The sequence below is a fragment of the Malaya genurostris genome, chromosome 1 (genome assembly GCF_030247185.1).
Source record: "Malaya genurostris strain Urasoe2022 chromosome 1, Malgen_1.1, whole genome shotgun sequence".
NCBI lineage: Eukaryota > Metazoa > Arthropoda > Insecta > Diptera > Culicidae > Malaya > Malaya genurostris.
In genome coordinates, this window is record NC_080570.1 from 16,562,956 (window position 1) to 16,583,824 (window position 20,869).

Sequence of the window (20,869 nt, forward strand, 5' to 3'; positions counted from 1 at the left end):
ACATTCGCTTGCTCAGGTCGGTCGGACGGGTTTTGTTGGAAGCAATTTGAAGGTAATGTTGTTTGATTGTAACATCATTTCTGATGGGGATGAAATAAAGTCGAGATGAGATGGATTTACGCTGCAGTATGATTGCAATGAGCCGAATACACTCCAGCCAATTTATCCTGCTGCTCGGGAAAGTTTTAGTATAATCCGATGAGTTTCAGTGGTTAACGCAAACTGCAAAATATTGTTGAATTGTTTCATTATGTCATTTTTTTCTTTCGAGTATTCACTTCCCGTGTACTATTCTTATGCTGGAAAATTTTGGGTGTGAGATAGCCCTGGATGAGATTCATCAGAAACAGAACTCGATATTACTTTCGTCAAATTCTATTCGGTAAACCGTTATATTACAAGCCGGGTTTTATTAGGTACTAGGAAATACACTCGAGTTTTCGCAAACATAAATGCAATGTGAGTTAAATGTAATGATATAAAATTTTGTAAAAATTAATCTATTTAAAATTTTCACTCTCGGTCAGAGATTAAGTATGGGTCGATTTCAGTCTTTATATATTCATATTATTGTCCTCGATTTTAAATAAGGTTTAATTTCGAATCCCATTCAATCATTCTCGAATTATTCATTTATGTTGTTTACTACAATTCGCCATCAAGTTAGTTTAACTATTTATCAAAAACCAACGAAAGATATATTTAAAACGAATAAAAATTTACTGCTTTTCTTATTGAACCTCTAGATGAGCCATTCTCGTAAGAATCGAAGCAGAAGCAGAATGGTAGTCTGATGGGGTCCGGTCTGGTGAGTCGGCTGGATGGTCAAACATTTCCCGCTGGGCACTTCCCAGCGCGTCGCAAACGCCTTTCGACATGTGCTGTAGCTATTTGCAGAACGCTTCTTCGTTTTGCACCGAAGTGCAATGTCCTTACTGACGTGCCGAACGTAATCGTTTTACCTTTCTCTATTAGAAAGGTATAAGAATTGCTGGGAAAACCGACTATCGAACGGAGTCTCGGAGACCCATAGTGTTATATATTCAGCTCGACGAGATCGAAAAATGCCTGTGTGTGTATGTATGTGCACCTTTTAACGAATTGTTTGAACGGGCAGTTTTCATTTATCCGATTTCAACCAGCTTAGGCTCGTTTGAAAGCTAATAATAGGCCATTGATCAAGCAAATTTCTCGAAGATGGCTGAACCGATTGTAACAAATCTAACCCGTTTAAACGCTATTGTTAGGCCATTGAAAATCAAATGGCTGTGACTTTTGGTTCCGAAGATATGATGATATAAGTGACGTAACCGACAAAAGATGTTTTTCGCCACTGCAAAGTATATAAGGGTGCCAATATTTTGGGATCAACTCTAATTCCGTAAAGTGGTAGAGCTCAAAAGTTTAAGCATCTTGAAAAAAGTCCCCATGCAAAATTTGGCGGTTTCGATCTTGAATAATGGAACATGAGATTTTCGAAATCGAAATTTTTTTTGATGTCAAAAGTTTTAGAATTGCATGAAACCAAAGACATCATATTAACAATATATCCAGCTCTCACATTTCCCGAACAAATCATTTGCAACATCCTTTTTTGCGAGCATGTTGCCCTCAGGCGAGTCCGTATCGAATCTCGTACATAGAAGTAAGGGAGAGAAATGTCAAATTCGTGCGCGCCAAAATAGCAGCACTGCGCATCCATACAATTGACATGATAGGTTGAATGTGATGCCGCGCGATGGCGTTGACGAACTGAAGATTGATTTCGCTCCAAGCTGACAGGGTCTGATGAAACGTTGAGATTTAGTGTCATCGGAAACAATTTTTTTTTGAAAAAATCGATTTCGAAATGTCGATTTAAAAAAAAATTCGACAGTTTCACTTTTTCTGTACCATTTAATTCCACTATTTCACTGTCACGTTATTACACTTTCACAGAGTCACTATACTTTAATGCAGCATAACAAACGTTACAATACAGATACGCGTATTTCGGAATGTTACTTACATCCTTCTTCAGTGTATCGGTTTTATAAAAAAAATAGTGAAATAGTGGAATTAAATGGTACAGAAAAAGTGAAACTGTTGAATACATTCCACTGACAGCTCCAGGTAAAAATTAGTGAAAAAATTCGAGATAACACTAAATTTAGACGTTTTATGCAATTTTAGGACTTTTGGCATCGAATTTTTTTTTCGATTTCGGAAATTTCAGATCGCTTTTCACTTCAGCTTTGCCAATTACAAACTTAGATTCAAATTCGGGAGTAATTGGGTAAAATGGGCAAAAAAAATGAAGCAAAAGTGCACTCGACTTTCTGAGAGACCGCTCAACCGATTTTCTTCAACTTAGACTCAAATTAAAGGCCTTATAGTCCCATAGATTCCTGTTGAATTTCATCTGGATTCAATTGCTGGTTCCGGAGTTACGCGGTAAAATGTTCCAAATTAACTAAAAAAGTGCACTCGATTTCCCCAACGCCGATCATCCAGTTTTCACAAGCTTAGGTTCAAATGAAAGATCGTACAACATTGTTTTTCTGTATTTAGGAGTTACCAGAATATCATTTTTCACAAATCGAATATCATTTGTTCTGTTTAATATTCTCGACGATGGGTTGTATTGGTTTCAACAAGTCTAAGCTCGTTTGAAGCCGGATTTTCTTACCAATCAATTTCCTCGGAGATAACTGAACCGATTTCAATAAGTTCTAAGATTCAATGGCTGTTGCATTGGATTCCGGAAATCCAATGTTATAATAGACGTAACCAACAAATCGGTATTTCCCGAAGATAGCTGAACCGGTTTCAAAAAAACTCGAGCTCGCTTGGAAGCTACTATTAATTCATTGGTCGAATTCGAAGATCAAATGGCTGCCACGTCGAGTCCCGGAGACATAAAGGTATAAGTGACGTAACCGACAGAACGCTCTGCTTTCTTTTCGCTAAATTTTTTCATAGATGACCCAAAGAATTTCGATAAGCTTAGGTTTAGGAGGTCATTGTTCAAGCTCGGTAGGGGTAATGGCTAACATTGCCAGTTTTAAGGATGTAATCTTATAAGTGACTTATCCGACATATCGAACTTTTTCATATTTTTATTCATATTTTCAGCTAAATTTTCTCGGGGATATCTTAACCTCTTTTAACAATATTAGGCTCGTTTGGAAGCTACTGTTGGGTCACTGGTCAAATTTGAAGATCAGATGGCTCTCCTTTCCGTAGATTTGGTGGTCTAAGTGACGTAAACGACACACCACACTTTTTTCGTCTATTCGCCCAATTTTTTGCGGAGATGGCTGAACCGATTTCACCATTCTAAAGCTTGTTCGAAAGTTTATTATTGGGGTCGTTGATCCAGTTCAATGATCAAAATGCAAAAACTTCCGATTCCGGAGATTTAATGGTGATATACCTTATGATAAAAAAAGAACCGGAATTTTCATTTTAAAATTCCCGCACTTGTCCAATCGGTAAACTTTTATTCTCTCAACGTTTGCAACACTTTTATACACGTTCTGTCACATTTTGACATAATGGATGAAAATTTTTTGTCACATTTTGACATAATGGATGAAAATTTAGAACAACGTGCGTGCATCAAATTTTGTGTTGCAAATGGATTTAAGTGTTCCGAAACGTTGAAAATGTTAGGAAAGGCCTATGGTGAATCGCATACGAGTGGTATAAACGCTTCAAAGGTGGTCGTACAAGCTTGGATCATGATTAGATCCCTGGCCGCCCAACAACATCCGTTACTGAAGAAAACATTGAATCGGCGAAACAAATCGTGTTGCAAAATCGTTCTGTACCGATTAGAGAGATTACTGTGTTGTTGGGCATCTCTTATGGATCAGCCGAACACAGTTTAACTGATGTTTTGGGTTTGAAACGCGTCGCTTCTCGGCTGGTGCCAAAAAAGCTGAATTTCACGATAATGCGCCGGCTCACAAAGCGTTGGTTGTGTCGCAGTTTTTGGCCAAAAACTCAACCAATATCATCAACCAAGCACCGTACTCTCCAGATATGGCCCCGTGTGACTTTTTTCTCTTCCCCAGACTCAAATTGCCATTGCGGGGAACGCGTTTTGAGACCATAGAGACCATAAAAGAGAATTCGCTGCGTGAACTAAAGGCCATACCTTCGGTGGCCTATACAACTTGTATGGAAAATTGGATCAAGCGTTGGCATGTATTGCCGCAGGAGGAGAGTACTTTGAAGGCGATAATAAAGAAATTTATCAAAAATTGAAATTTTGCGGTTTTTAATAAAATTCCGGTTCTTTTTTGATCGCATCCGACAAACCGTATTTTCTGCCGGCATAATTTCTTCGGAGATGGCTCAACGGACTTCGATGAAGATACTTATAAAAACGCTCCTACGTGGTCATTGATCAGGCTTTCAAGGATCATGGAAAGCGTTTCTGGTTACGCGAATGTTACAGAACAAGCGACGAAAGTGTTGAAGTAGGCTTTCGTGAATAACTTGGTTAATTCGAATGAAACCTAAATTAGTGTCGAGAATCCGCACAATAAAAAAAAGTTTCAAAGAGACTGTTTGAACGACAAGAGAATGGCATTAGTCCATCACTAGGTGGATTAAGGAGAGGTTTTGGTGTTATCCAAAAAAAAAGTTAGAAAAATTAAAACTCTGGACATTTAATCGCAACCGTAAACTTTTCCTGTTCAAGACACATTTACTCCGCTGACTATAAATCAAACTCGCGATGAAGGCGGCGTTTTAAATAAAAATCTATGGTGCGTGAATCGCCGGCATTTGCTTGCGCTAGCCTAGCCGCCGGGTTTGCTCCATGAATCATAATCTGTTCAACTTTTTATGCGACATCGACTTCGCCCAGATTTACCAAATTATCCGTTAACTGCTCTCAACGTTTTACAACGTGACCCCGACCTCTAGTAGGAAAGTCACTTCAGTTGAAAATCATCCAAACGTGCATCCATTACGGTGCACAGCTCGAGGATTGTGGCGCAGTGAACAACGGGCTGGTGAAGGCTGAAGACGACAGAAATTAGCTTTATGACACCACCCACTCTCAACGGTTAAATAGCTTGAGTTTTGCCGACACCCGAAAAAAGCAGCAGTAAGAAAAGCGAGCGGAGAGCAGCGGGTTCGAGAATATTGCACTTTACAATGAAACCCACTTCTCGTATTTACCTCTTAAAACTATAACTTTGGGGAGCAATATTCGTAAAATTTTACAACCCAGACACCGTCGAAAATAGGACTCTGCTGGGTGCTGGTGGAGATTCTAAGCTGACAACACACGGCATGCTTCATCACATCATCATCCTCATCCGAAACATCGGGGATAGTTAGACATTGAGCTGGAAAATTGCCAAATGATGAACCTGCTGTTTTGTCTCTGACTATCTTTCTTTAACCAACCAACCAACCAACCGACCGAACGAAGCCGCCACCATGTGGAACGTTTTTCAGCAAGCCAGCATGTTTTAGGCAAAGGGCCCATTGCCATTGCCTTCCACTCCCCTTGCCCCCTCTCGCTCCCACCCACGCTCGAGAGAAAAGTTTGTGATTTGCTTGCTTGCTGCTGCTTGGGCTGGTTTGTCACTGCCGTATTCTTGGTTAGCGGCAAACCACCACCAAGAGAACGTGGAGGTCGACTACACGAAACAAGAATGAGATAATATAATCACTTGTACTATTGTTATGCTCATTATATCCTGTGCCCCGGTGGGGGTTGAGGTCTGAGAACTCGGAACGTCCCGATACCGTCGCGCGCACCATGTGTCATCAGGGCCATACGGCGAAAAGTAAATTTCAACACTGTAGTTCGGTTCTGTTTGAGGGTTCTGGAGCTGATTGTTTTTTGTAGTAGAAAAATTTCTGAGTTCCCAACCCCTTTTGAACCTCAACCGAAAGTTAGTTTATTCACCCTAAAATATCCTTTTCACAAAACCTTACAGCCAACGTCACATCGAACCGATAATGACTGTTGGATGATCCGAGGGGAACATCAGTGCGAACATGTGTTTTTCTGGCTTTGTTGGGATCCATTCGGCTGTTGATTTCGGTGTAATGAGATAAACTTGTTCGGTAGCTTAGCTCAGAACGGACTGTGAAACTCGCGGCTCTAACGAGACCCCCACCCTACCCCACTCTCATCATTAGAAGAACTTGCTTGAATAGGCCTTTGATTCTAGGAGAATCCTCGTCTTCTGACACGGTCGAACTCAAATTTCGATAGAGCATCACTTTGTTCATGGCCGCATCTCCAAATGCGTATGCAAAATTTGTATGCATTATTATTTTTCGGGACACCCTAACCAGCGGGACATTGATCACCCCCCGGTGATGTGAACGACTGACAAGCTCTTTATTTGCATACATCGTCACACTCATCTTTTTCATTGACAATGAAACAACGAATTTTGGAATACCACGTCATCGTTCCGTTCGTCGTGCAAGGATGGCTAGAAATGCCTACCGAAGCATTCACACACACAACTGTGCTCCATTGTACACACATAACAATAACAATAGTTGTTTAATAGCCCCCGTTTCGAGTAGGACTGGACTGGGCCACCACGGATGTTTACAAGAACAACATTGAGCCACGTAACCGGGAACCGACACAAGGGGCGTTCGATTGAATAATTATTAATTAATTACAATTAGTGGTTTTAATTATTCATCGCTATTTGGAGTGCAAATAGAAAGACGGATCGGAACTAGTTTTTGCACCCTTCCCTTCCCTAGACACGTACACTTTCGGTTCTTAGTTGAGTGCTTCTCGACTACTTTTGAGTTTAGTCTGTGATTATTATAAATAAATCAATAATTTGTTTTCATAAAAAAAACTTTAATCCAAATCATAATCAAAATTTTAACTCTAGGACGTCGTGTCAAATATTCCCGCAATGTGGCACAACACTGCTTGACAAATCTCTGTACATCAAATTCTAACCGAACTGTTTACTCCTGGAACTATTCGTTTACAGCGTTGCTTTGGTTTAAAGCTTGCTTCAGATAGAATTGGAACAAAGACAATTGCCTGTATTTCAGTTATTTATTATTGAATTCAAGATCTTTTTTTATACAAATATAGCGTTTTCTTCATGCTTTTGAGAAAAAATACGGATAAAATTATTCGTCACGGTTTCGAAGGAATTTTCGAATTTTTCCTGTAACACGGCAGATTAGGCAGCGCACACCTTCTTCGTCCATCGTTTCAGCTATCTTATTCCACCAGGTCGTCATCTGATTGATGTTTTTGACAACCTTTCCCTTTGCCTTGAGTCTCCTCTTCATGCCCAGTATTTCTCAATAGGGCGAACTGGGGGCAGTTGGGTTGGTTAAGGTTTTTCGGAACAAACTGGACCCCTTTCTCTGCATACCATTCTTGAACGACTTTGCTGTAATGATAGCTTGCCAAATCTGGCCAAAACATTATGGGATGGTCGTGGGATCGAATGAACGGAAAAATTCGTTTTTGGAGACACTCTTTTTGGTATAGTTCCGATGTCATTGTCTTATTTGTAACGAAAACTTTCGTTTTTTTTGCCACAGCTGCCAATGCCCTGCCAAATCATAAATTTTCTTGCAAATTTGTCGGCAAAAACATATGTAAATTTGGCTGGAACATCCCCCCGAGCCGCTGCCAAGTAAAATTTTTGACCTGGGATTTGCCCGAAGTCAGCCTTGACATAGGTTTCATCGTCCATCAGAAGACACCCGTCGAGCTTGGTCAGCATCTGGTCATATAGTTTCCGAGTACAAATTTTTACCACACTATTCTGTTTTATGGTCCGATTTGGTTGTTTGCTAGCCCAATACGACTTGATTCCTTCCCGGAGTCGAGTTCTCCTCGCCGGTACTATGGGAAGCACCGCATTTTCTTGCCAAATCACGGTCCAACAGATTAGGATTCCTGTTAATCGTCTTCAAAATCTTACCACGCAATTTCCAGTCGACAGTTCCACTCCGACGATTGGCTTGAGGTTTCCGGATCGTCGTCAAAGTGTCCTTGTACCGTTTGATAATGCGCCATATGGTATTTCTGGGCAATTTCAGCTGTTTAGCTAGCCTAGATTGCAGACCACAATGGATTTTACAAATAACTGTGCACAATTTTTTCCCTTCTTTCGGCTTCCATGTTGATTGTTTACAAAGTACAGTCGATTTGCGGAATGTCAAAAATCATACGTTAAGCTGACAAAATTCCCGACACGTTGGCGCCAAGAACTTTCAAATCCGGCCACCAGGAGCGCCACAATATGAGCAAAAGTTTGTTCCAATTCTAAATGAAGCAATCTTTACTAATATCTCACTGCGGAACAGTCATCTCGTATATAGTGGATGAGGCACCGCATTTTTTTAGCCGTCCGTTTCGAGTCAGACGTTGTTTCTGGCCACCCTTAGAACGTTTGTGTGGTTTCGAGGAAGTTTCAAAACAAGTTAGCCCACTATTGTGTTGGGAAACTGATTGGGATGGTCCATCGTGTTAATGATCGTCATTGTTCCGTGAAGGCTTATCGAGAGCAAAAATGTCCGAAATGCAATCGAATTCAGGCGGTTTTCGTGAAGCCTCAGTTTCGGAATCAGAATACCAGTTGAACAAAGAAATGAAATGCATTTCATAATGGATGATGAAACGTACTTGAAATTGGAAAACTAGACCCTCCCTATAGTACAGTTTCACAGTTTGTTGAGCATGGAACTGTAGTTCCGTATCCTGAAAAGTTGATTTTTGTGGAATTTTAAATAAAAAGATGATGATTTGGCAAGCGAGTTGGCAATGTGGTATACAATTCCGACCGTTGTTTTCACAGCCACGAATATGAACGTCGAAACGTCCGGAACCGAAAGGAAGGTCTTCCGAGACAAATTCTGCCCAATTCATCCGAAAGCATAAAGTTCCGACAATGTTTTTGGGTGATTTGGCATTTTGCCACTCCTGTCGAGCTCCTCCACGTTTGAGTGTCCAATTTGTCACAGAGGCGAATTTTCCGAATTGCCCTTAAAGAAAAGATCCCTCGAATAATGTTTGAACCATTATTGAAAGGAAAAAGGTGGAAGAGGGGTAGATATCGGAACGGTTGTACCATGTCATTTTTATAAAATTTTTGGTCATTTCGCCAAAAGCCATTTCGCCGAAAGTCGTTTCGCCGAATAGATCATTTCGCCGAAAGGGTAACTTCGAATACGTTTTTTTGTTTTTTTGTCTCCTCGATAATGCCAGATGGCCTTTCGGCGAAATGGCTTTCGGCGAAACGGCTTTCGGCGAAATGACCCTGATCCATTTTGAAAATATTACCTTATAAATTTTTTTCAAGAAAAAAACGTTATTTTCTGCCAATTGAATTGCTTTTCGAAGGTAACTCGATTAAAAATGATTCTTGACATGATTATCTCTATGACAAGAAATAATGAAATTTATTAGTTCGAGCTTTGTTGCCATGGCCGCCGAGAGAGAATTCGGGCTCCTAACATGAAAAGTTTTTTTTTTAATTTGTGCCCATGAAAATATCGAACTAAATACATTGCCTAAACTAAATAATTCAGATATAAAACTAAATGAAATTCAGATATCGAACTAAATACATTCCCTAAACTAAATAATTCAGATATCAAATGTGTTTTTATTTTTCATATTTTTTTCTGAAAAATAAAAACAAGGGGTGATACCCCCCTTATTCTCGGAAGCCTGTTTGTCGTGAGTTGAGTCCTGGGAATTTTAGAATTCCATTCGCCTTCTCGTGGGTTTCTTTGTTTATCGTGAAAAGACAGTGAAATTTAACACACCTGAGATTTATTATGATTCTCAATCCAATGTTTTTCTCAAAACAGTTTTTTTTTTCGCTCAATATCGAAGTAAAAAGAAACAGTTAAATTATAAATGCTTTGTTACCGATCTGGCAAAAATAGAACTATTTCTGTTGTTAAGGCCATCGTCCAAGTACCATGCGCGCGGGTGGTTATAGGAAATTTGCGATGGAAATTTTGAAGATCACAAAAACACTCATTTTTCAGAGCTATTTTTGATAAGATTCGGGAAATCCTCCGAATTTTTTAGCCATTTTTGTCCTGCAGATAGATAAAAGTTTTTAAAAGATCTGTATGTTTTTGGTTTAGGCAAATTGCTCAAAATTTCCATCGCAAATTTCCTATAACCACCCGCGCGCATGGTACTTGGGCGCTGTCATTAAAAGGACATTTTGGATTGATCTTTGATTTTGATATTTGCAAGAAAGGAAGTGGGATCCAGAAATATTCTTACTGTTCATATATGTGCTTGTGACGGTTCGTTTCGCTCACTCCTAAAGCAAAGTCTTAGCATTATATTCCTTTTGTGGAATTTGCCCTTTTCGTTTCAACAGACTTCGCAGCCTATTCATCGGATCGTATAAAAAACGCAGAACTTTAAAAATTTGCATCGAAAACCGCATATATTTGACAATTCGTTTAAAAAATACGCAAAACTAACAAGTTTTTTTGTTGTTACTAGATGACTTAAAAACTCATCAAACATCGAGATAAATCGACTTAGATTTTCAGATTTTCGAAACCGGATTTTTTCAAAGCCTAATGGAGAGGGATAGTTGGTAACACTGGGAGAGCGATGCGGTGCCTGCTCTCAAAAAAGTCTAATTTCAATGTGTATCAAAAAACTTTTTTTTTTATTCAATAGTAACATATTTGAAGGCACACTGCTTAAGCTCTTAGATGCCAAGGGCATTTTCTTATTTTAAATTATAACTAACTTAAAACTAGGGTATAATTCCAGTCGCAATGGTCGATTCTGGCAGATTCAGTTTGCAGCTGACGATCGGCAATGGTCGGTGGATTAAATATGACATTAGTGTCCTCCAGATGACGATTATACGTTTCAATGGGTCCGCGGAAAACACCCTCAGGTCACAGAGACCCAGCGGGTGGCCCGCATGTTGTTCATCGACTGAAGCAGTTTTCTGGTGGGCGATGATTTTGCCTAAGAGAATGAAAGAAGTATAGAGAAGTAATTTTGTGGAAAACGGGGTGAAAAAGGGTGTATGAGAACGAATGACCAAAAACGATAAAGATCTAATTAGTTGACATCGAGATGGTGGAGAAACGGAGAAAGGGGGAACGAAGAAGTTAGTGACAGCAAAAAGATCTTGTTATTTTCTACAGAGATGGTGAACGCGAGGGATTTGGAGAATCGGACGAATGTTAGTCTCGAACCTGTAGGTGAAGATTATTCTTAGCCTCGACAAGAGAGAGGAAACTACGGATTACACTTGTATATTAATGTGTTTAAGGTACTGGTATATGAGAAGCATATATAAACTATCCCGACTCGCCAACACATCCCGAACCGGAACATTGGACGGTCTACCTCGGGCCCTAAGGGATTCCAGTAGCTCCAACCTGACGTCGCGATACTCTACGCACGACCACACGACATGCTCGATGTCCTGATAACCGTTGCCACAGGTGCAGAGACCGCTCTCCGCGAGCCCAATACGCCGGAGATGTGCGTTGAAAGTTTAGTGATTTGACATGAGCCGCGACATAACACGAATGAAATCGCGACTCACGTTCATCCCCCTGAACCAAGGTTTCGTCGATACCCTAGGGATAATGGAGTGTAGCCATCGTCCCAGTTCGTCATTGCTCCATGAAGTTTGCCAACTTTCGAGAGTTTTCTGACGAGAAAAAACGTATTGTAAATTGGTAAATTATTATTGATCGAAACAGTTATTTTGAGTGATAGTGCCGCTGTGGCAACTAAACAACCGATCAACTTTGTCAACCGATATAAGCGCCATCTGCATATCATTGTCGGTGTTATTAGATTTAAATAAAATGTGTGAACATTTTCAAGTCAATCGTGTGATTCGAGCTGAAAATTTCAAATTGATTTGCAGCAAACCTATCCGCGAGTGTTTGTTTTATTTTATTTTTGCAGTAGTGGTGTGTCATCTAGCGTTGTTTACAACAATGCGAATAGGAGAAGCAGGATACTGCCCAGGTAACCAATAAGCACTAATAATGGCAGTAAAATAGACTGTTATGAGCCTTAAAAATTCTTATAGCTCTATACCTGCAAACGGAAAATTCATATGCTGTAAATCAATCAGAATTCAGCTTTCAGAATGCACACTAGTCATAAATAAGCATTATCTACAAAGAGCCGTATATTTTGCCAAAGTCAGTCTCCAGAGCGATCGAAATGCCAATTAACGATTATGTGCAGTCATAATGCGGCATTAGTATTTGCTAATTGGTTACCTGGGTGGTGGGGTCATTTCTTAAAGATATTTCATATTTTTCTCATTTACAAAATCTTGTTATATTTCTCCTCGTTTAAAATCGGGCTAGGCTAAACTTCGTTGATTGTTCGCGAAACGTTTGATCAATGGATTTATTTTTATTCGGATTAAACACTATGTTTAAGACGCGCGCGTGAAATTTATAACTGTGTAGATATTTCTTGCGACCGTGCTTAACTGGGACGTATGTAAAAATAGTTTGGGCTGCGATGAGGATCCATTTTGGTATTGTTTTATATAAATTTTGGTTAGGGAGTAGATATTGATATTACTTCGTATCACGTGAGCTGTTGTTGTTCGATTGATGATGATCGAGTGATATCTTGCCAGTATTACGACTGTCTTTAGAAGAGCGAACCTCCCGACAGCCAACTGTCCAGAGTATTACTATGTTAGTTTCGAAAGAAATTTCGTATTTTAGTGGGAAGTACATATTAATACAAAACGCGATTGAATTGCAACGTATTCTCGGTAGTCGGCTACCCAGAGCAATCTACACATGATAATATCAGGTGTACAACTTTGCTTCCGATAGGTGGCTGTACCGGATGAGGCTGGCCAACACACATAGATGATAATCCCTTCAAAGTGAGTGTGTACAATGCCTAACGAATTGTCATCGCCGTTTCAATGACAGTTGTTCTTGTTTTCGTATTATTCACGCTCGAAAACGTCTGTTTATGTGCCCAATTCCCGCCATTTGCGGGAAGTTTTACTTTTCTGTTATAATTCGAAAAATTGCAGCTGAAGCGCATCAAATGCTCTCAGAAACTAACGGTAATGCTGCTCTGAGTAAATGAACGTGTCGAGAGTGGTTTCAACGTTTTAAAAATGGTGATTTCGATTTCGAAGACACACATGGTGGTGGAAGAGAAAGAAAAGATGAACAACTAGAAGCATTGCTTGATGAAGATTCGTGCCAAACCCCAGGAGAGCTTGCCGAATCGCTGGGAGTGAGTCAGCAAGCCATTTCAAAACGTCTCAAGGCCCTGGGCATGATTCAGAAAGAAGGAAACTGGGTGCCGTACGAGTTGAAACCGAGGAACATCGAGCGCCGTCTATTTGTATGTGAGCAACTGCTTCAAAGACAAAATCGTAAGGGATTTTTACATCGAATTGTAACCGGTGATGAAAAGTGGGTTCGATACTATAATCCTAAACGCAGAAAATCATGGGGAAAGCCCGGGCATGCTACTTTGTCGAAGGCAAAACCGAATATTCCCGGCGCCAAGGTTATGATTTGTATTTGGTGGGATCAGCTCGGTGTGATTTACTACGAGCTCTTAAAACCGGGTGAAACTATCACAGAAGATCGCTACCGAACGCAACTGATGCGCCTTAGTCGCGCGCTAAAAGTAAAGCGGCCACATTATCAAGAGCTACATGAAAAAGTCAAACGCTGAAATGGGAAGTCTTGCCCCACCCGCCGTATTCCCCAGATGTCGCCCCTTCTGACTTCCACCTATTCCGTTCGATGGCACACGGCCTGGCAGATCAACGTTTTCAATCCTTCGAAGAGTTGGAAAAATTGATTGCTTCATGGATAGCGTCAAAAGAAGACTCCTTTTTTCGAGCCGGGATCCGAAAATTGCCGGAAAGATGGAAGAAAGTTGTCGCTAGCGACGGACAATACTTTGAGTAATACATCTGTAAACTCTTTTTCACAATAAAGCTTTTAACTTTGGAAAAAAAAAACGTCGGAAGTAAAGTTGTACACCTGATATTAATCGAAAATTTACTAACAAACAACCTCTTCCTATGAATGCATGTGGAAATGAAGAGGATTCTTCGGTTTCTAGTAGCAACATGCATTGAGCTAACAATCATTCCTTTCCAAGTAGACTTCTGCATTCGGACGTGGTCGGCATCGGTATTGATCAGCATGCAGAGAGAGATCAATGTAGTTCACACACAGTAAAATTACCAAGCAAGCTGTTTCAGAAAAAAACATTTTGCCAGCTTAATTAGTTCTGATCAATAGCGGAGTAGCAACACACGGGCGCTAATGCTAAATTCTAATATTTCTACACTAACTTAACACTAATTCGGTAGTAACCTGAGGCAGAAATTCATGACGTGACACTTCATGACAAATGAAGATCGAACAGTTACTGAATATGCGACACATACTAGCAAAAGGATAGTTATATCCATAATTAGTTCTAGCATAGGGAATCCGAAGAAAAAAATAGTTACGAAGATTAAGGCGATGAATAGCCAATCGTAAAAGCTCGAAGCAATAGATTCTTGCAGTGGCGTCTCGTGACAAAATTTACGGGTTGTGCACCGATTATGTGGTATGACATATGATGTAACAATTCGGTTTTAAGTGAAAACTAAAGATCGAGGAATGGCTACTCGATTGTGTTTTTCAATACAATGAAATAACGATATACTTTTGGATGGGATTTTTCTTATTAAAGCTCATTTTTGTCAACAATACTATGAATTAATAATCGATACAATAGGAGAATTCTGCACATCGAGCAAATCTGTCAGAAATTTCATCAAAAAACCGCTTCGACGTTGCAACTGAAATAGCAATTTGTTTTCAACTGCCATAAGCATAAGCTACTGAAGCCTCTACTGAAGGTGTGCAAACGATCAAATTCAAATGCATTATTGCTGATACCATTGGTTCGGCGATCGTTATCGAATAAGCGATATTTTAATATTTTAATATTTAAAGTATGCACAAGTTTAACGCAACTACAGTTGCCAAATTAATACCACCCTTTGTCGAATGAACTGAATTGTCGTCTAATATTAACCTGAACCATTTTCCGACGAACATATTTTTAGCTTTCAATTCTTCGTCTGCGGTTCAATCAAAATCTCAGCATCGAAAATGTCTCCCGTTTTCGAATATAAACAACAACGACTCGAACTCTTCTGTTGTCGTTGCCATTGACTACTTCCGCGTAGCACCAGAAGCAACAACATTCAACAATGGTCGACAGATTATCGCGCTTGCTCTTGTGACATTTTGATGACCAGCGTAGATTCGTAGATGACCCGGAGCGCTAGAATCCTACCGACGAAGAACCGTTCGACGGTGGCAATACACACTATTCGGATTTGACAGTAGCAACAACAGCAGTAGATCAAAGCCCGAACGCAAGCCGCACAGAAGTGCGGGTGTCAGTGGTTGCTCGGTTGATGATGATGGTTCATTTCACCGGCCCATCCCCTTATCTACCGCAAGGATCCGGCGTTATTGTGCTATTTCTGTTGCCACTGCCTGTTGGCCTGCGGCGATGACCAGAACGCTGATGAAAATTGTTCAATCCTACAAAGTTTAATTAATTTGGCTCAAGGTTACACACCTGCCAACAACAAACGAACCGAACCGACTCGCGCTTATACCGTCAATGCATAACTTTTCAACTCCCAACATAACGCAACATTGCGAGAGGTGCTTTGAACGAGCAAAATCAAACATTGATCCGGTGAACCGGGCGGAGTGCTTTGCCCGAGAAGAAGGGGTTGTGTTCTAGGAAAACATAACCCGAGAAAGTTTCTTTTTTCTCGCTTTCTCGGGTTGAATTCCTCAAAATAAGTACACCAGAATGAAAAATAACAATGGGAAACTGGAGAACTTGTTGCCTGTGTTTACTTTTTTCCTTGTTGTTCGGCGGAATGGGAAACATGCGGGACGGAAAGTAAACTTTTCTTTCTGTTAAAGAATTTGCACCGAAATTAGAGCCCCGCTAATTTGGTAGGAAGTACAACAAAACCTAACCCGTGTTCGTTCGGTTTATCTTTGAAATACAGTAAAAAAAATAAAACAAGAACTTCGTGGCACACGAGCCTGGAACAGTCTTTCTAATTAAAATTATAATAATTATTTGATTTGTTTACAAAACAAAAAAAATGCACCTTCTAGGTTCCACCGAGATTTGAACTCGGATCGTTGGATTCAGAGTCCAAAGTGCTAACCATTACACCATGGAACCGGTTGTTTCGTGTGCAGTGAAAATGAAATTTTCCGCTGGCGATGTTTTCCTTTTCTAAAAATCCTTAGGCAGCCGTTTCAGCATATCTCCTAAGCATCATCATCACCATCATCATCATACACACGGGCTTAAGACACTAGCAGCAACAATTATATTGCCATTAATTTTGCCACGGCTTGTGTCCCATCACTTGTGTTCCTTGTTCGAGTGCGTCCCGATCGGTCGCCCTTAGGTTATTCCGTTGTCCATCCTCATCAATAATGCACACAGCCTACAAGACAGACAGACAGAGAGAGAGAGAAAAACAAGGGGGTTATAAATTTTAATGCGGCTTGTGTCCTGTGCGCGAACAACAGCCACAGTCTGGACCTAGAGAGAGGGCTGCTGGGAATAGACCGTGGTATTACAGTGAAATAGCTGAATAGAGAGAGATATAGAGAAAGATGTGTGGCAAATTGATAAAGATCTATTGGATCCCTGCACTGACTTGCCGTTGGAGGACTGATAGAAACGGGGTTTAGCGTCACTTGTAAGAATAGGTACAAAAAGTTTCTTTTCTGGGACCTGTTTTCGTGTGAAGGTGATTCATTCACCAAGTAGGATGGTTTCTTTTTTAAGGATAATTTACGGGTTAGGATATTTTCACGTAGTAGAGTTTTTTGTTTTGCTGTGAACTCTTAGTGTCGAAAGAATCGTAGCTCTAGTCATGAAATGTTAAAACAAAATGGTTTAATTGAAAAACGATTGCACAAAGGCTTTACCTTTTCGAGTGTATTTTGAGCTCTTCAAATGAAAACTGACATTAGGCCAAATTTTTGTTTATGTCAAATTTAAAAAAAAAAACCTGGATAATAATTAAAAAGTCTATAATTAAGCTTTTAAAAATGCCAATGAATTTATTTGAATTCACATCTTACTTAAATATGGGACAACATTCCAAATTGCCATCGAAAATATTATCAGCATTTTAGCAATTCTATCACGTGCGTCTGTTAATAATGCAGGATTAATATTGTGCATAAGAAATAAGCTCACCGTTGAAACTATTGCGTTTGTTCTTGTTGTAAACTCACATTCCAAAAAATAAATTGCTGTTTTGTGTCAAACATTTAGTGAAGAAAATATATTAAAACTCTTACCAAATAATGAGGATTTACAGGAACCGTTGGTTCATTGCTTTGTTTTGAAAAAGAGATACTGAATCTCATTGAAATTATGTTGAAGCTTACGGGGAGCATGTTATATTGGTCACGACTTGTGAACGTCGGATTGAACAATTAAAAGTAATGATTTCAGTGTGAGACAAAACACACACAGTTCATCCAAAAAATTCGAATTTGACGAATTTCAAAAATTGTTCGACGAAGACAACAGCCAAATTGAACAAATGTCGAAGAGGTTTAACGCTTATCGCAAAACCGTTTCTGATCGTCTAAACGTAATTAGAAAGATCTAGAAGGTGGAAAAATGGGTTCCTCATGAGCTGAATGATAGACAGCAGACGATGAGCGAAATTTTGCTCTCTCAGTGTTCTACACCGGATCGTGACGAGAGAATTATTTTCAGAATCCCAAACGCAGAAAATCTTGTGTCGATTTTAAGCACCCATCGACAACTGCAAAACATAATCGCTTCGAATAGTCGGGTATAAATAAATGATATAAATTAAAGACGGATATAAGTAAATGATAAAAATTTAAAAAATTGCTTCGATGCTAGTCAGTCGATTTGGAGACATTAAAAACCTGTTTTAATCCACCTAGTGGTGTAATGATGCCTTTCTCATATCAATCATACTATCATATATAATACTGTGGCATTCTTCAAAATAATTCTCTGCGATTCTTGAAAGAATAACCGAAATCGGTTTGTTTGACCGTCTACTGATGAAAACTATCAATTGGAAAAGATTTGAGGTCGATTTATGCCGTTTTTCATTGAAAAACACTGGTGGCGTGGATTGCTCTGATTTTGCACTTTCGAGCAGAAATGCAACATTTTGACGGTGTTTCATTGCCATTTCTGCTCGAAAGTGCAAAACCAGAGCAATCCACGCCACCAGTGTTTCTCAATGAAAAACGCCATTAGAATTTTTAAAGGTTTCTCCCCATTTTCAGTCATGGTATACAATTTTTAACACACTTTACCCTATATTTTCGGATCCGGAAGTCGGATCCGCATGAAATTCAGGAATTACGTATGGGACCACAGGACCTAATTTTGTGAAAATCGGTCGCGCCATCCATGAGAAAAGTTAGAACACATATTTTCTTTTTTGCACATTTTACCCCATAACTCTCGAACCGGAAGTCGAAACCAAATAATATTCAGGATTTTTTTATGGGACCTCAAGACCTTTCATTTATACCTAAGTTTGTGAAAATCGGTTCAGCCATCTCCAAGAAAAGTTAGTGCACTTATTTTCACAATGTTTTGCACATTTTACCTCATAATTCCGGAACCGGAAGTCGGATCCAAATAACATTCAGAAATTTTGTATGGGACCACAAGACCTTTCATTTGAATCTAAGTTTGTGAAAAACGATTCAGCCATCTCCGAGAAAAGTAAGTGCAAAAAAACGTTACATACGCACATACACACACACAGACATTTTGCGTACTTGACGAACTGAGTCGAATGGTATATGACACTCGGTTCAAAAGTCGGTTTTCACAGTGATTGCATAACCTTTCTATATGAGAAAGGCAAAACGGTGTCTTGTACAACTGAGCTTCTCAAACCAAAAGAAACTGTAAATACTGAACGCTAGCGACAACGAATGACGGAATTTGATAAAGCATTACTCGAAAAATTATCAGAATGCTCCACAAGACACTAGAAAGTCACACCCACAAAGAGAGAGAAGCGATCAACTTTTGCTCCACCCGCCACACTCTCCAGATTTGGATCTTTACGACTGTTACTTTTTTTTCAATCACGGTCTTACGTATTTGTTCAGCAGCTCTTCACAAGTTGAAGAGATTCGGAGAAATAACTTCACGACTGGATTGTTTCAAAATATGAACAGTTTTTTCAATGTTGTATTCGTAAGCTAGTGTGAAAATTTAAAAATACATAGCTTTCAAAGCCAAGCACTTACAATCAACATGTATTTCAATTCAAAAGATCCTGTATTATTTACTGACACATCTGATAATCTACGCAGTTGACGTTTTTATCAGCGCACCATTAGCACGTCATTCCGTAGCTAGATCCTAACCGGGGAAATTGTTTTTAAATTAATTAAAATTACCCTGCATATCAAAACACATGGAGGGACAAGCTAATTGATTAGAAGAAACTTCGAAAATCCACTAAAAAAAGTCGCGTAACTTCGAAAATCCACCAATAAAAAACCGCGTAACTTTGGAGATCCGCGTATACAATCGCATGAAAAACTACGTCAAAAAGACTTCAGTGTATCTCCGAGAGAATTGAGCGGATAGAAAACTAGAGCAGTATGTCGGTTATGTCACTATTATATCTCAGGAATTGAAAGTTCATTTGATTCTCGAACTTGAAAGGCATTTGATTCTCGAACTTGAAAGGCATTTGATTCTCGAACTTGATCAAAGAGCCAAGAGTAGTTTTCAAACGAGCCTGCGTTTGTTGAAATCAATTAATAGATTTTGAAACATACACAGACATTTTGCGAACTCGTCGAGCTGAGTCCAATGGTATTTATAACACTAGGGGTATCCGAGGCAGAGCTTAAAATTGTCACGCATTGTCAATGAAAGAATCCAATCCAACAGCCTCATTTTCAATATTTTACTGTCTCATTCGTAAATGACCGATACCATAACAAACGAAAAGATTTCGTTTCAGCATTTTCGTTTCTCATTGAAAAAATGAGAGAGCATAATTGCCAACGTCACTCTTTCCTCTATGACAAGACGAAACCAAACTGACGTCTTCCGGGAGCATCAGTAGAATTTCAATTCTCATTCTTTCATCGATGTATTGAAAATCTGTGACGCTTGGCTATAAATAGTGACTAAAATATGACAAATCGAAGTAATTACATCCCAGAACCTCTTTGGAAACCAAAACTACTACATATTCGAGCTCCAACAGATAAAAGTTATTGTGAAACCTTTTTCTATCATTTTCGATTCTCACAGCTTCGGTTGAATATCGACACTGCATACTAGGGGATTTCCACTGAAAACTGTAACTGACTCAAAGGGCAAATGAAAGAAATAACACAATTTTGAAACTACTGTCCCGCTTATGTCATTGACTGGACATGGATTTCGTTCTCATAGTTTGTAAGCGAAGCTGAGAGTGACAGTAATTTCTCGTCATTTTGAGTCAATGAAAATGAATTTAATTAGCTCTGATCCGAGGCTTCGATCAGAATTCCGTTTACCAGTGATTCTATGTCCTTTCTACAGTGACAATAAAATCATACTACAATCGCTTGCGCACAAACTTTTATGGTTTATTCATTTTTTGTTTTTATTTTAGCCAAAACCTTAAGCATCTAGTGCAGCGCCCTTAGCAAATTTTCCTTTGAATTTGCTAGTCTTATAGGAAATAGTAGGAAATTGTGAAGGAAACTCTCATATCAGCGTAGCCGCAACCTTCATGTATAAACTTTGTTATAGAAGCATGCA

General features: G+C 39.4%; 1 protein-coding gene and 1 non-coding gene across 4 annotated transcripts in view; one reads left to right on the forward strand and one right to left on the reverse strand.

Moving 5' to 3' along the window:
- LOC131433671 (polypyrimidine tract-binding protein 2) overlaps positions 1-20,869 on the forward strand; it is a 728,003-nt gene that overhangs the window by 42,035 nt on the left and 665,099 nt on the right. The gene's annotated exons all lie outside the window — the stretch shown is intronic.
- Trnaq-cug (transfer RNA glutamine (anticodon CUG)) lies at positions 16,178-16,249 on the reverse strand. Its single transcript has one exon. It is a non-coding gene; the product is annotated as a tRNA-Gln (tRNA).